A 25,042-nucleotide genomic window follows, 5' to 3' on the forward strand; every position below is an offset into this window, starting at 1 on the left:
CAGAGCTTCACATACATATGCAGTTTGATCTAAAAGGCTCATCTCAAGGTCGATCAACAGACAAAGTTGAAATTGGTGAGACTTGTTGACTGAAGAACCAATGCCCTCTTGAGAAAACGAGAGCTGTTATATAACAGAAAAAACTAATTCTTAGTAATGCAATAAAACAAAGTGGAAAAACAACAAGTATTTTATAAAGTTGTCAAAGGACCCAAGAAAGCAATCTCATTTCAACTAAATGACCACACAAAGAAAGCATTCGTAGAGATAATAAATGAAAAGTAGATACAAAAAATAATCCTATACAAGAAAAATTAGTTTTACTGACACTCAAAGAAACACCAAAGAACACTTGTACAATATTAAACCATATCCAGACTCTACACTCCACTTGGCCACATGCCCTATTATATATTTAGGTTTCCAACATTTGATGTGAAGCTTAAGTAACACTAGGATCATAGATAGATAAATAGAAGGGCTATATTATTTTTTGCATTGGCAAAGCACATACTTATGTTGGTGTATCTAAGCCATGTGTAGTAGGCAGTATTCAGGATAGCAATAGAAAAGTTTTTTATGTAACTTATGATAGACATGTATCCTAAAAACCATTGAACCATGAACTACTATAATATAAGTAATTACTAAATAGATTAAACATTGGCACCAAACAGATATGCAAAATGTAACAATTATCATCCAAGATCATTGTAGATCAAAGCATGTAAGAAAATCATTCTTTATCCACATTCATAATGGACAAATAGAACTGAGCCCTCATAGGCTAAAACTAGCAAGACATCAATCAATCATTTGATTCTAGAGAATCAACTCTTTTATTTGTGTCATTTGAGCAGCAGTGCATGTTGATCTTTGTTACTATTAAAGTTATTTCTTTATCTATGGGCAAAGATAAAATGATTTTTTTTATTTCAAGTTTCAAAATTATTTTTATCAGTCATTTTTTTCCTTGTTGGTTCTTGGTCATTGCTTTCTCAGAACCATTCCATTAATTCTCAAAATACATCTAATCAAATGGCTATTGTAGATAGTGAACAAAGAGGAAGGTCTCTATATTGTTGCAAATATTATGAATTTGAGGTATACTTTGATTGTTATTCAGGAATTTGATGCTGAAGTTGGCTCATTCATAATATTTCTCCATCAGAACTATTCCACTTTTTGCTATGTCATATTTTAGATTCATAACGATGGATACAGTTTCTAGCTCAAGTGATTTATCTTTAATACACATGCTATTATTATTCATTACTGGTAGAGTGACATTGGATCAAGCATCTAATAGGATGGGGCTAGGCCAAGTTAAAAATATTGGTATTGTTGAAAATAAAAGATATAGTCAAAATAAGCTTGCTAGAGATCAAGTCCACCTACAGCAGGGGATACAAATGACTTGGAGAGTTGACCTAGGGGGCAGACTTGGTGAGAAAACTTAAAGAGTTGACTTGGCAAGCATACTTAAATTGTTAGCTTGGTGAGTTCACTTGGAGAGCCAGCCTGGCAATTTGACATGGTGAGTGGGCTTAGAGTGGTGACTTGGTGGGGCAAGTTAGCGAGGCCACTTGGAGAGGCAACTTGGTGAGCTAACTTGGTGAGCGGACTCAAAGACTGACCTTGATGAGGTGCTTTGGTGGGGTGACTTGATGAGTGAACTCAAAGTCAACTTGGTGAGCCTACCAAGTGAGCTAACATGGTGAGTGGGCTTAGAGAAGCAACTTAGTGGGGCAACTTGGCAAGCACACATAACGAGCCAACTTGTAGAGGCAAGGTGGTAAAACCACTATGTGAGCTGACTTGGTGAGCTGACTTAAAGAGTTGACTCATTGAGGTGACTATGTGGGGGTGACTTGGTGAGCTGACCTAGGGGCAGACATGGTGAGCGAACATAAAGAGTCAACTTGGTGAGTGTACTTGAATTGTCAGCTTGGCAAGCTAACTAGGGGAGTCAACTTGGTGAACTAACATGGAAAGTCAACTTAAAGTGGCGAGTTGGTGGGGAAAGTGGGGGTGACTTGGTGAGCTGACCTGGAGAGTTAGCATAGTGGGCAGACTTGGTGAGCAAACTTAGAGAGTCAACTTGGTGAGTGTACTTTAATTGTTAGCTTTGCGAGCTGACTAGGGGAGCTGGCCTAACAATCCAACATGGTGAGTGGGCTTAAAGTGGCAACTTGGTGGGGCAAGTTGGCCAATCGACTTAGCAAGGCCACTTAGAGACATGACATGGTGAGCTGACTTGGTGAGCAAGCTCAATGAGCAGACCTCAAGACTAACCTTGATGAGGCAGTTTGGTGGGGTGACTTGATGACCGAACTCAAAGAGTCAACTTGGCAAGCATACTTGAACAATCAACTTGGTGGGGCAAGTTGGCGAGTTGACTTAGCGAGTACACTAGGTGAGGTGAGATGGTGAGTCAACTTGGTGTGGTGACTTGGTGAGCTAACTTGGTGAGCAGACTTAAATACTGACCTTGATGAGGTGATTAATTAGTGGGGTGACTTGATGAGCAAACTTAAAGAGTCAACTTGGTGAGCGTACTCGAACAGTTGACTTGGTGACATGACTTGGTGGGCTAGCTTGATGATCTGACCTGGCATGTGTACTTGAATAGTAGACTTGGTGAGTTGACTGAAAGAGTCAACTCATTGAGGTGATTGGGTGGGAGTGACTTAGCAAGCTGACATGGAGAGTTGACCTAGGGGATGGGCTTGGTGAGCAAACTTAGAGAGTTGACTTGGTGAGTACACTTGAATTGTCGGCTTGGCGAGCAGACTTGGGGACTTGGTGCGACATGTGGGTAAGACAACTTGGTGAGCTAACTTGGTGAGTAGATTTAAGTATTGACCTTGATAAGGTGCTTTGGTGGGGTGACTTGATGAACAAACTCTAAGTGAACTTTGTGAGCACACTTGAATAGTGGACTTGGCGAGCGTACTTCAATTGTTAGCTTGGCAAGTTGACTTGGGGAGTTGGCTTGGTGAGCTAACATGGTGAGTGGGCTTAAAGTGGAAACTTGGTGGGGCAAGTTGGCAAGCCGACTTAGCAAGGCCACTTAGAGATACGACATGGTGAGCTGACTTGGTGAGCAAGCTCGATGAGTGGACCTAAAGACTAACCTTGATGAGGCACTTTGGTGGGGTGACTTGATGACAGAACTCAAAGAGTCAACTTGGCAAGCATACTTGCACTAGTACATTTGGGCTCAATTTTTGAACTTTATTGGTCAAATTTTTGACCAAATTTTGACCAAATTTTACCAACCCATTGGTCAAAATTTTTTTTCTTGAAATTTTGACAAATGATTAGAGGAAATGACTATGCAATAAATCAAAACATGTATAGCTAAATGATATGGAAAATATGAGTTTATTGTTTACTGCTAAGATTGAAAAGAGAGATTACAGACCTATTATCAGTCACAAACCAAACTATAACAATTCAATCCATAGGTTTTAATGCCATATAATCAACATGTATCACATCCAGATGTTAGCTAGCTATTGTAGGCTTTTGTAGACCACTTTAAGGTATGATATGAATTATGATCTGCAATAGAAAGACTAATATTATCCTACATGAGTTTGATATGCAACCATCATATTTAGTGCCATGAATCTAATATGCACTTTCATCCACTATATCCCTTCAGATATGGTAAGTTTGAATGACACCAAATTTTTCTTTGCTTCAAGTGACTTGGAGGGGTGACTTGGTGAGCTGACTTGATGATCTGACATGGCAAGCCAACTTGGTGAGGCGACTTGGTGAGCATACTTGAATAGTTGACTTGATGAGTCAACTTTAGGAATAGACCTAGGAAGCCAACATTGTCAGCTCCCTTAAAGAGGCAACTTGGTGGGGCAGATTGGTGAGCCTATGTAGAGAGCTTCACTTGGTGAGATGAGATGGTGATTCGACTTGGTGAGATGACTTGGAGAGCTAAGTTGGTGAGCAGACTTAAGGAGTCAACTCAATGAGGTGACTCAGTGAGGTTACTTGATGAGAGAACTCAGAGTCAACTTGGCGAGCATATACTTGAACAATCAACTTGTTAACATGACTTGGTGGGGTGACTTGGTGAGCCCACTCAGTGAGCGTACTTGAACAGTCAACTTGGTGAGCCAAACAAGTGAACTGACATGGTGAGTGGGCTTAGAGAGGAAACTTAGTGGGGCAACTTGGCAAGCACACATAATGAGCCAACTTGCTAAGGCAAGGTGGTAAAACCATTGGGTGAGCTGACTTGGTGAACTGACTTAAAGAGTTGACTCATTGAGGTGACTTGGTGGGGGTGACTTGGTGAGCTGACTTAGGGGGAAAAATTGGTGAGTGATCATAAAGAGTCAACTTGGTGAGCGTACTTGAATTGTCAGCTTGGTGAGCTGACATGGCGAGTCAAATTAAAGTGGCGAGTTGGTGGGGCAAGTGGGGGTGACTTGGTGAGATGACCTGGAGAGTTGGCTTAGGGGGTGGACTTGGTGAGCAAACTTAGAGAGTCAACTTGGTGAGCATACTTCAATTGTCAGCTTGGCAAACTAACTTGGGGAGCTAGCCTGACAATCTAACATGGTGAGTGGGCTTAAAGTGGCAACTTGGTGGGGCAAGTTGGTGAGCCGACTTAGCAAGGCCACTTAGAGATGCAACATGGCAAGCTAACTTGGTGAGCAAGCTCGATGAGTGGACCTAAAGATTGACCTTGATGAGGCACTTTGGTGGGGTGACTTGATGACCAAACTCAAAGAGTCAACTTGGTGAGCATACTTGAATAGTTGACTTAGTGGGGCAAGTTGGTGAGCCAACTTAGCGAGTTCAATCAATCAAGAGGAAATAGTTGAGAGCTTAGAGTGACACAATTTTCAAATGATCATATGAAATGAAATGGGCATTCGAGTAGAAAGAAACTAGAAAGACATTGTGTACAGATGAAGGCATGAAATGGATGGTTTTGGAGCACTCAGCATAGACACTCAACATTTAGTACATATCATCATCTGAGATCAAATGGGTGTATGGGATTATATGCATAGTGAATAATAAAGGAGGTAATTGAACCCTCCCTAAGGATCATAGTTGTTGAGGTCCACTTCAGCAATAGCCCTTCCTGTGAAATTTCCATCTAAAATCTTTCTAATGAGATAATGTGTTATGAGCTCTTCATCAGTGGGATGGAACGTGAATCCAGGAGGTAGTTGTCCATCATGGATGATGGACAACTACCTCTTGGATTCACGTTCCATCCCACTAATGAAGAGCTCATAACACATTATCTCATTAGAAATATTTTAGATGGCAATGTCACAGGAAGGGCCTTTGCTGAAGTGGACCTCAATAACTGTGACCTGCAAAACAAATTTGACTAAGCATTGGTCAAAATTTTGACCATGCCATGTAGTTTTCTACCAAGCATTGGTCAAAATTTTGACCAATTCCCTATAGTTTTCTACCAAGTATTGGTCAAAATTTTGACCAATGAACTACTAATTTCCACAAAGAATTGGTCAAAAGTTTGGCCAATGAATGGCAGAAAATGTGCTAACAATCCCAACATTTTTCGACCATCGTATTGGTCAAAATTTTGACCAACCTACTAGTTGGTCCAATTTTTGACCAAAAAGTTTTCAACCAATGCCCTGTAGTTTTCTACCATGCATTGGTTGAAATTTTGACCAATGCCCTATAGTTTTCTACCATGCATTGGTCAAAATTTTGACCAATGGCCTGAAGATTTCTACCAAGCATTGGTCGAAAATTTGACCAATGAATTGCAGAAAATGTCCTAACAATTACAACATTTTTTGACCAACTAGTAGGTTGATCAAATTTTTGACCAATGTGTTGGTCGAATTTGGTCGAAGGTTGGTCAAAAAATGGGTCAAAATTTCAACCAATAAAGGTCAAAAAATGAGCCCAAATGTACTAGTGTAAGGCCCTAAAATAATTCAATCAATATAATCATTTGATCATATACCTATAAATATCATTTGAAATTTCAATACTAACTATTATAAATAACAACTAAAGCTATGAAAAATCTTTCATACCTTGGTCAATGGCTTTGAACTAGCCATCGCAGTAGCAACTCCATGATCGATGGACTAGCAAAGATGAGGAGGAGTCTCAGATGTCAATAACTACAAATTATATAATTCAATTTACATAAACAAATATAATAAAATGAATTAAATTAACATGAAATAAATATACCCCTATGAAGCTCATATCATGTCTAGGCTTAGAGTCCCTTGTGAATGTCAATGGTCTAGTAGAGAACTGATGCACATGGAAAATTTATTTTTGTCAATCATTCATATGATTACTTAATAAATATATTTATTAATTTAAATGATTAAATTGATCTCATACCTCTCATTTCATTGGTGAGACATAAAATGAGGCCAAGGAATCTATACTAGGGCCATCAACACTCTTACCTTGAATTTTGAATAATGTCAAGACATGCTAATTAAGTAGTCATTCACTATACATATGACATGAGATCAAAATCATTTATTATAATTATAATTTACTTGTGTGTCAATACCAAATATGTCTCTAAGGAGATCATTAGTGACGAGCCCATCATCTATAGTGTCTCCAACATGACCTCCAATTATGCATAAGGATCCACATGATGTGCACATGTGATTGCGATGCAAAGAAGGATCCTCCTCAACTAATGGACTAGTACAATGAATGAGGGTCTATGTCAAAGCATTGATAGTCCCTAGAGTACTGGTCTCTACATGTTCCTTCACTATTAAAGGAATGATCACATGCTCACCTTGTGGCTTGACAACAGGCACCCTATTTACATTAGGGTCATGATGTACCCTTGACCTCTCAAATGATGACCCCAACCTCTACCCTAAGAATCTAACATATCAAAATAATTGGAGATTTTTCCAAGGAAAAATTTACAATATAATTTCTTTAAGAAATAAAATGGAACCTCATGATTATTGTGGGGAGGGGCATAAAGGACCATCCACCATTTATCTCAAAATTTATTTATAATATCATCAATTTTTCACTAGTGGATGGGGAACATTTTAGTTGTATGTTTAATTGTGTCTTGTTCTCCAAGTTTTTTAGACAATGCACATATGCTACCTTATGTTATTTCATTTTTTCTTACATCTTTATAGGATAATTTGTTTGCACAATATCTTCTTTGTTCTTCTCTCTTTACATGCCATCTAACTGATTACTAACACAAGCTACATGGCTCATAATGGACTCAATAGAGGATGCCAATTTTTCTAGGATGAGTATTCTTCCAAGCTTTCAACCTACCAATGATTGCTTCTAATAATTTTTCCCTCTTTCTACTTCATTCATTTATATTGTCTTGGGTGACAAGTGAAGGTCTCTGAATTGGTAGAGGTTATGAAAGTTCATTTTAATCTTATGGAGGGTTTTGATTTTGATATTGTGGAGAATTTTGATTTTGATCTTGTGGAGGGTTATCATTTTGATTTTATTGATGAGGCTAGGGATGTGATGGTTGATTATTCACATTTCCTAATAAGAAATGAATTGCATTTCAAATAAATAAACATATACAAATCAAAACTAAGAAAAATATACAAAAAAAAATGCAAAAACAAGAGTAGAAAACATACTAAATTATCCCAATCTTGATCTTTGGTGATGAAGAGGCATTTTGAGGAGTAGAGTGAGAAAATTCTTCAAATTCTACAAACTGTGTGTGAGGTATTAAGGAGAAAGAAGGCAACAACAAAAAGAAATAAAAACAAATGGAATGGGTTAGAGGTTTGCAGCTCACATATTAAAAAAATTATGTTTTAAAAGTGTGCATGTGCTATAGCATACACATGCTTTGGCTTGGACTTCACCAGCCTAAACTGTGTGGATCCCAAGCCCCAACATGTGTGTGGTATATTGTATACATGCTAAGTGTGTGTATACTATAGTATGTGCAAATTATATGACATGTTCTCTATAGCACATGCACACTTTTAGAATTTTAAAAATTAGAGTTGTGTGTCATCTTTTTGGCACCACAACTTAGTGCATTCACCCCATAATACAATACAATTTTAGAAAAAGATAAAGTAATGAAAATATCCTTAGTTTCATTTTGATTTTTATTCATGAGAACTCCTTCTATCAATGTGAACTTCCTCTTCCTTCGATTTATCCCTTTATTAGCAAACTCTCCCTCTTTATAAAATTTTTGTGAATATGACATCAAACTCTCCCTCTTTGACATCTTATTCCAAAGACAATATTTAGTGAATATTAATATAACCCCATGTACTAATTCATATGCAATCTATTTTTTTAATACCGCATAAACTTGATTGATCTTCAACATGCACTGGTTGATGCATGTCTAAACATGATTTAGTGAGCTTTGGAGAGGGGAATGACCCCTAATTTACCTCTTAGATATTAATATGCACCCTTAGGTATTGATTTTGTGAATATGTCTGCAATTTTTTCTTTGATATTTACATATTCCAATCATGCCTCTTTATCTTGCACCGATTCTCTCAGAAAATAATATTTTATTGTAATGTGTTTGGTCTTGATATGCATCACAAGATACCATATTTTTTCTATTGAATCTGTAATCCAACAAAGAATTTTATTTTTCCAAAAATGGACATCTCAAATGCCTTACTCATTTCATCTAAAAAATATTTGCACAAGTCATCATTTCCATTGAACAATGTGTCATCCACAAATATTTCTACCAACACAATCTTCTTGTCTAGTCCTTCTTTTATATATTGGTTTTTTTTATCATTTATCATTTAAAAATGAATCTTGATCAAATAGTTATGGAGTCTTTCATATCAAGCTAGCAGAGATTTCTTGAGACCATACAATGTTTTATGCAGTCTGCAAACCATATCCCCTTTTTCTAGGATCTAAAAAACCTTCAGGTTTTTCTAGGTAAGCTTCTTCTTTGAGAATTCCATTCAAAAATGTTGATTTCACATCAATTTGATAAACTTTAAATCCTTTATATGCATCATAAGAAAGCAAAGTCCTAGCATCTTCTAATCTTGCAACAAGAGAAAAAAAATCACCATAATCAATACCTTTCTCTTGAGAATAACCTTTACATAGTAAGCTTTCTTTGTTTCTAGAAGCTTCCCCATCTTCATTTAGCTTATTTCTAAAAACCCACTTTGTGCCAATTACATTTTTATCCTTGGGTCTAGGAAGAAGAGTCCACATCTTATTCCTTTATATTTGTTCTATCTCTTCATTCATTGATTCAATCCATCTTTCAATATCCAAGCATCTTTAAGTGATCTAGGTTCAAATTTAGTAAGCAAACATGTACCTTTCAATTCATTTCTTGTTATTGTACCATATGACTTGTATCTAATGATCTAATCAGGTGTATGGTGCATTTTGACATATCTTCCCAACATAGGTAGTTTGGATCTAGAATTTGTTCCACTAACATTGCCATGATCTTGTATTTCAAACTCAAGTCCCACTATCTATAACTCAAGTTCTTTAGACTTGATTTTTTCTAGTTATAGCTTGGTAGCGTTTGCCTATGACTTGAGTCCTCCATATAATGACTTGAGTTACACTAGATGCAACTCAAGTGCTTTTGGAGATTTTGGAGACTTTGGAGGTGAAGTCTCTTGACATGGTTCATAAGGAGTCTGATTTGAGTATGTCCTCAATTGTATGATATTCAAGGTATCCATTGTAGTATTAATTGCTTCCTTCTAGTATTTGATTGCAACATTCTTTTCTGTCATCAAGGTTCTTGCAGAATCCATGATTGATTTTTTCCTTCTTTTAGCTATAGCATTATGTTGTAGTGTACCATGGGATGATACTTGTTTATTGATTTCTTTTTCAGTGTAAAACTCATTGAATTCATTGGAAATGAATTCACCACCTCTATCTAATCTAAAACATTTCAACTTCTTTCCTGTTTCCTTCTCTACTCTTGCCAGATACCACTTAAACTTTTGAAAAACTCTAGACTTATCTTTTAGATATATTATAGTCATCAGTCTAGAATAAACATCAACAAAAAGAATAAAGTACTTATCTCCATTATAGCTCTCAATTCCAATAGGTCCATATAAGTTAGTATGAACTAGCTCCAAGACTTCTTCAAAATGATAGTGCTTACTTTTTAAATTTTATTTTCCCATCTTACTAATTTGACAATTTTTTGCATAGGATCATATTAGGTCTCCTCAAACTAGGAACACCTCTCACTCTTTTGTTTTTTCTTATCATGATCAAATTATCCAAGTTCAGATGACACAACCTTTTATGCCATAACCATCTTTCTTCTACTTGAGCAATGAAACATGAACTTTCACTGAGATTTAGGTAGAATAAGTTACCTTTTGCTTGGTTACCCGACCCAACCAAATTTCCTTTTTCATCTAGTAGCTTGGCCTTCCTATTCATGAATTCTACCTTGAATCCAATGTTATTCAACTATGCCACACTTAGTAGATTATACTTTACTCCTTCAACCCAATAAGCATTATCACAAATAAGTTTTGGAAGTATGAGGTAGGCAAGGTTACTAAGAGGGGAGAGGTGAATAAGGAACCAATAAAACTTAATCTTATTTTACCAATTAATCCATCATTTAATATTCTGATCTAATTGCATGTATGAAAGAATGAAATTAGTAGAACATTCATAACACTTAACACAAAATATGGTAACCCAAAAACCTTCCAAATAGATAGAAAAATTAGGGTGGGGATGATACTATTGGAGTTGATGAAATCCAACTCTACAGATGTCCAAGATCACCTGCATGCAAATAACCTGTCAAAGGGAAGCCAAGGAAGGAAGAGCGAGGAGCTAGGGAAAAACCCTAGATGGACATGAGAGAGAAAATATGCAAACATAAGAAAATATGTATTTACAATATCCAAATGTCTTGATATTTATGAAAATACAAAGAGGGAGCTCGAATATAAAGAGCTCAAAGAATCTTCTAGAGTGAGCTAGAAGATGCTAGGAGATAAGTGTGACAACTAAGCATACATCCACATAAGGTGGAAAGTACTCGAACAAGGTGAGAGGATAAGTATGACTTAGAGAGAAAAAACTCCTATATTGTCAACAACTTATAACAAACTCCTAGACTACAACTAATGAATAAATGCATTTACCTAAGTGAGCTTAAGTAAATAGAATAAATAATTAATAAATTAATTATTTACTCTAACAACCCCCCTTAAGTGCAACTTAGGGAAATGCCTTGAGCTCAAAAAACTAAGATGAAATGCAAAATGGGTCTCGGTAATGAGGCCATGTTAGGTACCCATGAAAAATATAACAAAATGCAACCTCTGTAAATGGGGAAAGAGAGAAAACCATGCGGGAAAAACCCTCCCCTAAAAAGAGGTAAGAATCTAGTGAAGAATTGAAGAAGCCTCCAACTAAGGGAATGTCCCCTAAAATAGGAACAAAGAGTGATCATGAAGAGTATCGCTGAAGCATGAAGAAGCTACAAAATCTGTCATAAGAAAAAAAAAAATTGATCTAAAGAACCTCCAAGGAAGAAGAAGGCACAAACCAAGCGTGTCTATATTGTAGATGATCCATCTCACTGAAATGCATAGGTAGCCAGCCACTGCAATCGCCTTGTATATAGGATCAACCACTAAATACATAGTTCACACTATCGAACCATCAAACAATGGATACATTATAACAACATCATAACCCCCCCTTAATGCAGACAAGGTGAGATGATAGGCAACTAAAAAGGTGGGCCAAAGTCTCCTATAGACGAACCAAGAATGATGAGAGAGGAAGAGGTACAAACACCTATAAAGACACGGTCACACTGACACTAGATGGGGCTAATTTCATGGAAGGGAAACTCACTTGACAGAGGGAGAAAGCCTAAAATAGAAAAAAAATATCCCTCCATGGTGCTTTATAAAAATAGTTCATGTACAACTATCTCAAAACAACATTCATGACCCCCAAAATGCAAGAGTGGCACTTTATCTTAGTGCGATATAGAAAGGTACTTCAAAATGATAGCTACAATGATTAAAACTAAAAACAAGCTGCAACAAAACATAGTACCATCAAAAACAAAGGAAACTATGCTAGGAAAATGATCCTCAGACCTAAAACACCCAAGATATCCACCATAGACCAAAAATGCCAAAATAATGATAGAAAGAGCATGGGGCATAATCTGAAGGAAATGATAGTATTTTTGAAAAGTAGACAAAACTCGCTGTCCAAAAATATAATGTTTTCAAAAAATTGACATGGGATGCAAAAGATATGCATGCCAAAGTCAAAAACACAACTTCAAACTTTAACTTAAAAAAAGGAAACAAAATTGCATTAAAACCTAAAAATACCTACACTAATGCCTCCATCTCAGAATCAGTTTTTTGACACTTCTTTTGCATCAAAAAAATACCTCCGTATGCTCAAGTTATGGCCAAAAAATTGAAGGTAGGTCAAAAAGGACCTAGGAGAGGTACAAGAAGGTGCTGATGTAGTATGACATCATGATGATGTCATCAATCTACAAAATTAAAATTGACAGCCAGTTAGCCATAGCCCAAAAAAAGAGAGGCCATGTGGTGTCCATGTGGTAGCCATGTGGTAGACATGATGGTGTGGCAGGTGATGTAGTAGTGGCCACGTGGCAATGCCACGTGTCACTTGCGCACTGTGCCAAGTGGCAAGAAATCCACGTAACAGTCCATGCAATTGAGCTAATGAAACAAGTGACTGTACCAAAGTTGACTGTGTAGAAGGACCAGCGATAGACACATGGTAACATGGGAGCAATTACGATAGAGGGCAATGTTGACGGTGCAGAAACAGGTGGTGAGGAGGCTGTTGAGCAGCGTTGCAAAATAGAGGTGCTACCAGGAGGGCGACGGGTTGGGCGAGCCATGGTGGCTATGGAGTGGGGGCCATGCAGTGGCATTAGTGCTTGGGTGGTGCATGGGTGGGGCTGCAGTGGTGCGGCAGTGGCCCTACATTTAAAAAAAATAAAATTTCAATAAATGCCCTAACAATTGTCTGTAGGACCTCCTAAACAAATTTTTTTTGCCTCCCAAAGCCCTGTCACCAAAATGGAAAAGTTTTATATGAATCCTAACTGCAAACAACCTTCTAGATCTAATGGCAACATCCGTTTGGGTCCAATGTGCTTTGAAAATTTGTTGTTCCCCTGATTTGAAGAAAAATACATAAACAAACTAGGGTTTGTGTCTTCGAATCACGGCTTCAAAAATCCTTCAACAAAGTAGCAGTAGGAAGGCTCTAATACCATGTTGAAGTTGATGAAATCTAACTTTGAAGATGCCCAAGATCACCTACATGCAAATAAATTGTCAAAGGGAAGCCAAGGAATGAAAAGTGAGGAGCTAGGGAAAAACCCTAAGTGGAGATGAGAGATAAAATATGCAAACACAAGAAAATATGTATTTAAAATATGCAAAATGTCTTGATATTTATGAAAATACAAAGAGAGAGCTTGAATATACAGAGCTCAAGGAATCTTCTAGAGTGAGCAAGATGATGCTAGGAGATAAGTGTGACAACTAAGCATACATCCACATAAGGTGGAAAGTCCTTGAACAAGGTTAGAAGATAAGTATGACTTAGAGAGAACAAACTCTCGTATTGTCAACAACTTATAACAAACTCCTAGACTACAACTAATGAATAAATGCCTTTACCTAAGTAAGCTTAAGTAAATAGAATAAATAATTAATAAATTAATTATTTACTCTAACATATACACACAAGCTTTTGTACTAAATTATAAATTTAACTTGGTAAGGCTTACAATTGACCAATTATGATGAGTTACCCTATTAGGAGCAATAAAGGATATGAGGATCACCTTGTGAAAGGATTTACAAAACATGCAATGAAGTATGCACTCAATAAATGGGAATAAGAGAGAGGGGTGAATCAATTACCACTAAAATAAATCCTAGATCCCTTAGACCTTAGGACATAACATAAGCACTACTAAAAAACATTGTTGATCAAAAAACATAGAGGCACTTAGTTAATACTGATAATATGATTTAACTTGATAACCACTGAAATAAAACCTTTAATTTAGAAAATTCTTAACATGAAAATATAAAAATATTTTTTTGCAATTAACCTTAATTAACTTAGTTGCATACACATGAAAGAAATAGCATGAACATAAGTGACACCAAGATTTAAGGTGGAAACCTAATTTGGGAAAAACCACCAATTACAACTAGTTATTTATTTTCACTCTTTTGAAGTGAGCCATGTTAGGAGCCAACCTTGTTAAAGGTTACAAAACAAATTGCTAGGTGTGACCTTGTTAAAGGATTTAATCACCTTGTTAGGAGTGGCCTTGTTAGAGGTCTATAGACAATTCATTCTAGAAATTCCACCTTGTAGAGGATTTACAAATAGCTATTAAGCCAACTCTATTAAGAGATTTAGATCACTACTACAATGGTTAGAGAGTAACAATGAGATGACCTAATTTTTGTTGCAACTAAATTTTTGATTATAGATCTCAATTATGGCTTGAATACTTGACCCTTCCTGATAAAATGTATCTTTGCAACTCCGTAAGTATATTTTGTTTATCCTTTGAATTCGCTTCCTCTTAGCATCTTCTATTCTTCCATACACTTTTTCTCATTCAATCCTCAACTTGACCTTATATCATAACCATTGTCAAGTTGGCATAAATACAACTTAGAATAATTAATATTCATCTCCTTAGTTAGATAGAATGGAAAAAATAAATTCAATTGAACAAAACATGCTAAAACAAGATAATACTTCATTAGCAGACCCTTCTTGGTAGACATTAACTCAAAAATGATTTTTTTGTGTTAACCAAGTGAACTTGATTAACACTACTCCTTCACAAGTTCGTTTGGTAGCCAAGTGAGCTTGGTTAATACTAATTCCATCCAACTTTCCTTTGTTACCCAAGTGAGCTCAATTAATACTCAACTTTTTCTTTGACACACAAGTGAACTCCATAGTCACGAACTTCTAAACTTGGCAAACACTAGAATGCTTGGTAGAAATAAAAAACTATCTTCATCACCTGAGTGATCTTGACATACATTGTCTAGTAAAGATATGACATTTTGTGTAACATCAAAGATAGTATACAATTAACCAATTGTTTTCAACATATTCTTTTTCTAGAACCTCAACACCAAAGGTTATATGACTTTTGTTTGAAAAAAAAGTATATATATCTCTAATGATACTTGATGGATAAACTTAAAAATAATGCAAGAAATGTAAAATTCATTCATAAACTTATCCATATAATTATCCATACCTAATTTATGCAATAGTGTTTCATATAGACCTCAAAATAAACAAAAACATGGGGAAAATGAAAGAAAATTTGAGATTTTGTTAATTTTTATCACCAAATCAACCAAAAACATTCCCTCAAGGTTTGTAAGGCTTAGATATATGTTTTCCAATAATATCCAATGTTTCCTCATATATTTTTTAAATAGGTAATTCTTGGGCACCAAAATTGTACTCTTGACAATATGACAATTTGAAAAGTTGTCAAGCAGCTTTTACAACTTTTCACAAACATTGACAATATTGCCACACTTGACTCCGAATGACTTATAAACATAAAAAAAATTCCTTGTGAACCTAATGACATTCGAATAGGAATAAATCCCATAAAAAAATGCCATTTACCCAAGATTACATCATTTTTAATGTCTATCTTTTAAAATTGAAGCACTTAATTTTGAGACCTTTTAGCCCTCATTGGTGTGATTTTGGTCCCTTTATATTGTACAATATTTCTAAATTTTCTACTTAATCTCTCATTTCCATATATTTTTCTTAATATAGGTGTTATTTTATCATCTTTTTGGACATATATTCTAGTTCTTTTAGTATTTCCCTATTCTTTTGCACAAACTTAAGACCTCAAGGTCACCTTTCCTCAAGATACCCTTAGGTATATGTTGACCTAGTCAACCTATACTGATATAGTGAACTATGTCAACTTGAACGTATAAGGATTTTAGTCTCAATGCCTTATATGTCTTGAGTGTTTAATTATTTTTATTGTACTCTAGTTAGCTTGATTTATTTTTTATCTCAGAAACTAGTATATAAGGGAGGTTGGGCATTTAATCTTGACCTATAACCTATACATGAAGAATTCAAGACAAAGTAAACACATATTCATGAGACATAAAGTAACAATTTTCAAGGCACACTTCAAGAATTCTTCATGATCTAGCATTTTCTTCTTGCATCAAGCTTCTTCCTTTGAGGTGGTAGTGGAGTTTTTTGTTCCAAGGAGGAGATCCTCCATAAATTCATTCATTTTCTTTTATTCTTCATCAAGGAAAACCACAAGAATTTCCCTTCATGAGTTTTTGGCTTACTTATTTTCTTTTTGGTTTCCTTTTGTTAAGTCAAGGCTATTACATTATCATACTTGATTACATACTAAATTAAATTACATCTATAAAGGTAATTATATTGCTCATTGTCAATTTCAATTCTACTAATTGTAAAATTTCCTTTATCATTTACATTTAAATTTCAAGTTCAATTCCTCAATCTAGGGCTTGACTAAGGAAACCCCTCTGAAAAAAAATGAAACCATTTTTCTTGTGTACAAGAACATGTTATCATAATTGTAGATTTATTTTTGGAAGCCTACACTTGGGAGCTTACAAGAAATCTAGCCTTCATTTCTTCCCTCTAGAAACATGATCATTAGGTTGTAAACCTTCCTATATAGATCAACTAAGTTAATCTATACTAGGAGGTTTGTTCTTTCTAGGGTTTTCTATTTTTGCTTTAGATTCACAATTTGATTTTCTATTACAATTTAAGATCCAAAATATTCTGAGTAGAAAGGTTCTTTCCCTTACACACTCTTGAGGCCATATTTCTCTATCATATATCTAGATTCTTACTTTAACTAGGTAGACTTCGTACATATTACTCATATATCTAAGAGTCTTAATATATCTTTGTCATTTAATCAGTTTGATCAATTTTTTTCACATTTCACATATAAGGTTAAAGAACATTGCATGAAAGAGGACTTGCTTGTGTAGTTCTTTAGTATAATCTAGGTTTAGTATTGGCATCTCCTCATCTTATTTGGATTTCCCTAATATAACTTGAGTTATATTGAGAGTTATGCTTGTAATCCCATATTTCTCCTATAGTTGAATGTTTGGGGAGTGGAAGTTTTATATTTATACATATTATTGGATGTTTTCATTTCACTAGTAGACATTATGGTGTTACCAATGTCCATTGCTACACTTTGACTATGCCTAAATTAAGATACTAGCCTTCTATTAACAAATTTATTAATAGATTTTGATATCCTTTTAAATACAATAATGATCATTTACTTTTTGATTCTCATGAGTTCCATTTCCACACTCATGATAAAGTTGAAAAAGGTAAAATTTCATATACACAAGATATTCTATTTCTTCTTCATAATATTGCATAGTATTACTAATACATATTAGGGTAACCCATTGTTATTCTACATAATATTTTTTAAAAATATGGCATAAAAGGGGGTATGTATCTCATTGTGTGCCAAAAAGTGGTGATCTAAAAAATATGTAGTTCTGAAATGCCTCAAAGCATTTCAAAATCTATTCCATCTTTTTTCCCACCCATCCCAATACTAAACTAAAACAACTAATACCTTTATAAGGCCTACTATATCTTTTGGTACATACCCTATATGGTCAACTTTAAAAATGTCCAAGAAATGTGTTTATGACATGTTCTTGTGTGTTTTTTACTTCAAATATATAGCTGACAACTTTTTTTCACCAAAATTTGATGAAATAAAAAGGGTATCTCAAGAATGCTATTAGCTTTCCATAAATGTTATTTTGTAGAATTACGAGTTTAGTAAGTAAATATTACTTATTTTCTAATGGAGTTATGTATAAAGTGTAGATTAACACACTGCTTGACAAACACCTATAACTTTCAAATGGTACAAAAAAATTTGAAATCCAAAAGATGCATCACATTCTATGCTTCTTCTACTATAAGGAAAAAAAAGAAAAATAAAATTTTGTAGAATTTTGAATTAGTTAAGGTGGTTAGACATGAGATTATTTTATTCCAAAAATTCTAACGTACAAAATTAATAATTAGTTATTTATTTAGAATAAAAATACCCAAAAATATGTGTCACATCCAGGCATGAGTCTATTTCTTCTATCTAAAATATTATTTAAAAATATTTTCATTTTATTTTGACTAAGGGGGTGAGGCATATGTCTACTTCTTATATTTTTCCTTTTTTTTTTGTACTATTGCATTAAAATTCAAAATTTTGACCAATCAAATTTTTTTTTTCTAGATAAGGCCTAGTATTTTAGACACTAAATTCATTTTTTAAGTTATTCTTTTGTCTCAACCTTTTGATATAAACTTTATAACAAGTAAAAAATTGCATGTCGAGTTGACATAATCCTAATTTGCTGATTTTTTATTGCCACTTAAGAGCATAGTTTGGTTGACCATGATCCTACACATACCCAAGGTTCTTCTCCTTGTTCTTTTTAATTGAGAAGAAATGTCCATCTTTTGTTTGGGTTCTTTATTTCTCTTTTTTGCATGTTTCTATATACTTTAATATCCTTCCTATATGTTTTTATGTTCAATAGGAAATGTATATTTTGTATCTAGGACAAAATATCAAAGGGTTCTTATATGTTATCCCACTCTTTTTTTCTCCTCTTGAGCATATTTGTGTTCTTTATAATGTTATTATTTTACATTTTTTTTGTATTGCATTTATGTGTGCAACGTTATCTTTGTATCATAGGTATATTATAGGGGGTCCATCATGTCCTCTCTTTTCTCCTTTGTGAATCTATTATCTCTTTTGTTGTTCTTCTCATGATCACTAATTATGCATAACGTGGTATCTTTGCATATCCCTTTTCATTTCTTTATCAATTTTTATTATTTTATGATACATTTTTATTTTTCGGTATATAATACTTTCTTTCATACAAGGTAATATTTTTGTTTCTTAAATCAATCTTTCCATACCTTGGTTTTGAGTGCTTGTCATTTAATAATCAAATATCACATCTCATATCTGGCATCTTTTCTAGCACTATGTGTTGATTCAAAAATTGTATAATGATATCTATTGAGGATTTTGATCATATATTTTTCATCACTAGAAAAATACTATACATGAAGAAATATTATTGACAAGTTAGACAAATAGGTAAAGAGGTAATGATAACAAGTAAATATTAGATAACTGAAAGGTAGGGTGAATCATTTATGTCGAGTTAATATGCAATCCCTTCAAATAATTCCAATACCAATATAACTTCACAAATTTTATCAAAAATCACTTAGTGTAGCCATTCAACTTATCAATTCAATGTTTCAATCACTTTACTCCGCACTACAAACGTATTGTTCTTTGCATTACCAAGTATCAATAAACTTACAAGTAGTTATATCTGACCATAAACTTAGTTGTTACTTAGTTGCAATAAATAGTAAAATAACTTGAAACACAAATAACATTCACATATTTAACCCCAATATTTTAATGGAGAAACCCTATGAAGAGAAAAACAACTTGTGATCAGAAACCCAAAAGTATTATGTCTTCTAAAGTGAGCTCTACTAGGAGCCAACCTTGTTAAATGTTACATACACATTGTTAATGTGATATTGTTAGAGGATTTTACAATAATATCCTTATTCCTAACTAACAAGTGGCCTTATTTAAAGGACTTACAAACATCACTAATCAATGTTACCATATAGGATTTCACATACTTTTTAGGTCCATTCAATTTTCTTAAGATTTTAATCTACTATAATTGTTAAAATGAAATAATATAAATAATCTATCAAGAATAGAAACTACCTCTTCTTATTCAAATCTCTATTCCTTTCTCTTTATCTATCTAATCTCTCTCTATTCTCCTTTCACTCTATAATTTGACTAGCTAATTAATGCCTTCTCTTTCTCCTTACACTACTCAGTTCTCTTGGCTCAACTATTTTATTTCATCGTCTTTTCACTTCACATTCACAAAAAATTAACACACTACCAATATGATCAACAACTAAATTAGCTTCAAACCAACAATCTAAAATTGTCTTAATCTCCTTAAATAGTCATCTCTAAGCTTCTAGATTCTTCCATCTTTTATCTCTTAATCAAATTTGTCAATCTTAGACTCATACCAAATTTCTAGATTTCAAACTTCATACAATGAATCTAGACACTCAAAAAATATAACCTTTTTAGAACTTTGTGTCCATTCTTATCCTTTGTCATTCTCCATCATCAGATTTTTTTAATTTTTTCTCTAAGTATTTGATCTTGTAAAAAACTTTGACTTATGCCTTAGACCATCTCGAACTTTATAAATTTCCATCAAAAGTTGGCCTTAGATTCCAATCTCCAAGCTTGTTCATGCAAGTGTTACTCAAGTAATATAGAACTCAGTTGTTATTGACTTGCTCAAGCAATACTATATTTCCCTTTTTATTTTTCAATCACTTGGAAAATATTGTAGTCACTCAGTGAATACAATCTCCCTTGTTAACATTATCATTTGGTTAGACTTGTATTCTTCAATATATTGCAACAATATATGATTATGAAACAATCAAATGAATATTACATTATTATTGTCCAACTCATTAAAGTACCCATTGAGTATCTTACATGTAATATTATCTTCATCGAAATTTATTCAAATCTTGTTCATCAATAAAATAATATGGCACTCTACATGCTTAACATAATGTCTAGCTAACTAATACTTTTACATCAACAATAATATTAAAACTTATATGAATATTCATAGCATTACCTATTATATTATCAGTTGGAGATATCAATCTCCACCTCTGGCATTGATGGAAATGCATAACATATTATTTTACATTACATAAGATAAGATAATCAAATGTATGCATTGACAACAAAACTACTTTTCAACTTTTTTCCTTCAACAATAGAAACTTTGTAATTCATTATGTATGCTTCAACACTAGAAACAACAATCATCATCATCATATCTCCCGCTTAGGTTATGATCTCCAATGTTCTCTTTTACATTCTTCTCTGCCTTTAGTATATTATTTCTCTTTCTTTTTTGGAAATCTTATCATTTTTATTCATTCTCCCCTTTGACAACAATGCAAAAGGTCATTATAAATTTCATCATGAAACTTATAAAATCTTGTAGGTATCCTTATACCTTGCATGTATTGATTACATTAGTTTCATCACAATTAACTTCATAACTTCATAAATGCTCCTAAAGTGTGAAGACTTACGCATCAATTCTTTAAAGATATTACAATTCATCCTTGAATTGATGCAGCATGCTTCTTCACCTAGTGAATTTTGGATAGAAGCAAGACCCCCAATTTACCTCTTAGATACTTAAAAAAATCCTTAGGTAATGGATTGGTAATTATATCATATATTTTCTCCTTAGACTTCACATATTCAGGCCTCACTTGTTTCTCTTGAACTTGTTCCCTCAAATAATGATATTTGATTGATATGTTCTATGTTTTTTCTTGCATCACTAGATATGTTAAAATATTTATGTCACTGGTATTATCACAATAAATGGTAATAGGATAGGTTACCTTTTCTTTCATCCCTTCAAACATTTTCTTAATCCATATACTAGTTGAACAATTGGTTACAAAAATAATATATTTAGCTTCAATAGTAGATTGTGAAATACAACTTTATTTCATTCGTATTCATGTAATTAATCTTTCTCTTAAAAAGAGAGCTCCACCACTTGTACTTTTTTCTATCATCAACATTACTAGCCCAATCAAAATCTATGTAGACTAAGAATTAATTCATTCTCTTCTTTATATCATAGTCCATAATCTTTAGTTCCTTTTAGATATCTAGATATCCTTTTCACATCAATCATATGAGTCTCCTTTGGATTAGATGAAAACCTTACAATAATCACAACATCAATTGCAATATCTGGTCTACTATGTACAATATATTATAACTTTCCAATCATAGATCTATATAATGTTTCATTTACCTCACAAGTAGTGTCTTCCTTTTATTAGTTTACTCCTATCACCATAGGTGTACTAACTGGTTTAGACCCATCCATCCCAAATTTCTTCAATATTTCTTTTACATACTTATACTAAGGCACATATATACCTTTCTTTGTTTTATAGCCTTATCATCTCACCAAACATAGACATCTCAAATTTAGCACTCATTTGTTCAGAAAATGTCTTACTCAACATGCCATTTTCTCCAAATATTATGTCATCAACAAAAATTTCAGAAATCAACTCCATTTCTTCATATTCATTTTTCAAATATAGGTTATTTTCTTCACTTGTTCTAGAAAATACAATCTTAATTAGATAATAGTGTAGCTTTTCATGCCATGCTCTTGGGACTTGTTTCAATCCATACAATTCTTTTTTCAACTTATAGATAATGTTCTTCTTTTTAGCTTCAATGAATCCTTTAGGTTGTTCAATCTATATTTCCTCCTCATATATTCCATTCAAAAATGCATATTTGACATCCATTTGATATAATTTGAACTTCCATATATAGCATAAGCTAGTAGTTTTCTTACTTCTTCTAATCTTAACATAGTTGAAAAAGTGTCACCATAATCAATTCAATTTCAGGAGCATCCAGTGGTGTAAGCACAATATTGTATCCCTAAAAAATATGCTTAGTTATAGTTTCTATTTAATGTGTCTTTATTTCTAGATACCCATTTGGGTAGATTCCAACTCTCGTAACTCCACTACTAGTTTTCTGGGTTAGAGTCTTTGACCACTTTGGGATAAATGCCAAGGCAAAAAAAAGAGGTTATTTTATAATTGATCCATAATTATGATGATTTATAGGTGTAAGTTGGAGTTATGATTATACTTGCAATTTAAAGCACTGTAGAAAATAAATCAAGTCAAAAGGTTTTATGGTTTGAAAGTTATTGTAGTTTTAAGTTGTTTGGAGACCCCCTTAGAGTGATTAAAATTCATATTTGAGAAACTAAACATCCTTGTGTGGGATTGAAAATTGCAGGATGATAATATATAGTCCATACAGCTATAGAGCACTTGGAAAGCTTTCCTAAAATGTAAATGGTTTGTCAGTTAGACTCCCAGATCAAAAGTTATGCCTCCCAGAAGTTGGACTACTAGTTTTGGATTCTTCTAATTTTACACCGACTTTTGATGTGTTTTATAGAACCTTCTATTTTGGTGGTGAATTCCAAATAGCATACTCTAAAATTTATTCCTAACCCTAAATCTAATTTAGGTTACTTAAGGTCATTTCTAGCATTGTAAATGTAATTTTTGGTGGAGTTTTGGAGAAGGTACTACAAGGAGGGTTTTTCTCTAGAATTTACAATATTGTAATCCCATAGGGAATGTCATTGAGTCTTTTTTAATTTTAATAAATGTAATAGTATATCACTTTTGATAATATGATTCCCCTTTTCCTATTTTGTTTATTTTTTCTTGGGTTGTGGCCTCATTAGGTCATAATAGAGTAGGTTTTCCTAAGTGTGTAGATAGAGCACAAACTGTGAGGTAGTTTGCACCAAGATTGTGTGGTTGTGGGATTTGATATAGTGAGAAGGTGCCTTCACAAAGGGAGTGTGATGGAAGGGCAAAAATTGTTCCTTCTAAAGTTAGATCCCTTTAGAGATCAGTTTAGGCATTGAAAGAGGAGATCCATAAAGGGATGAATATTATCGTAGGGAATGAAAGTGAGGAGGAAAATGAAGAAGAATGAAATATTGTGCAGGTAGGGGAATAAGACATAGAATTTCTAAATTAGATAGAGAAGAAGATTTTAAGGGTCATTGTTAAGATGGGAAAAGGACCTAAAATAATGTCGGCATGTTTTCAAGAAATCTAGACCTGAATGAGTTGATGGATTGAATCAATGAGCTAGAGGAATATTTTGAGTATGAGGATATCAAGAACCTAATAGGGTTAAGTTTGTGAAAGAAAAAATGGAAATCCATGACAAAATATGGTGGCAAGAGATTTAGTTGGAAATAAATAGAAGAGGAAAGTAGAAAATCACAACATGGGATGACATGGTGGACAAACTAAAGAAGTTGTTCATTCCTATTGATTATGAGCTTGATTGATTCAGGAAGATGCAAGGGTTAAATCAAGTGAGAAAATTTGTCCAAGAATTCATAAAGGAGTTTTATCAACTCTTTATTAGGGAAGGGCCTGTACAAGTAAACAAGGAGAAGGTTTCCCATTACCTTAATGGGTTAAGACCTAGCATTTAGGAGGAGTTCAGTCTAGTTAGAATGAATAGCATTGAAGAGGCATACAGTTTTTCCTTGTGAGTTGAGGAGAAGTTTTTTTTTTTAAATTGATGAAAGGAAAGAGGGTGCAATCAAGGAGGAAGGGGCAATGGCAAGTTATTTGAAGGCTAAAATGAGAACCAAAAGAAAAATAAAGATGTGGATACTAGCTATAACTAGAGAAATAAGGGTTTCAACTGCTCCTATGATCAAAAATTTTGAGATCAGAGGGGAAGAGGCAGAGGACATGGAAAAGGTTCAAGAAGAGGAGGATTCCATGGTACTTGTTTTCATTGCATTGTGGAAGGTCATCACACCTAGGAATCCCCTCAATGGCAAGGAAGGATAGATAGGAGAGCTAATTGTCAGGCAAGGATTGCTCATGTGGATTAAGATGCATAGTCATTGAATTCAGAGGATGTAGAAAGAGGAGAGGTGCTAGTTAATGAAAGGGTCTTACTAAGTGGTGAGACTAAACTTGGACAAAGGAGGAGTTTTCTTCATAACAAGTACACATGTGAGGGTAAATGTTTTAATGTGATTGTTGATGGTGGAAGCACTGGCAACTTTGGGTAAGAGGAGATGGTCTCAAAACTAAAGCTCAAGAGGGAGAAACACCCCATCCCTATCAAATTTCTTGGGTGTAGAATTATTATAAAGTC

This window comes from Cupressus sempervirens, chromosome 4 (assembly GCF_028749045.1).
Source record: "Cupressus sempervirens isolate cs-2001-9-10 chromosome 4, ASM2874904v1, whole genome shotgun sequence".
NCBI lineage: Eukaryota > Viridiplantae > Streptophyta > Pinopsida > Cupressales > Cupressaceae > Cupressus > Cupressus sempervirens.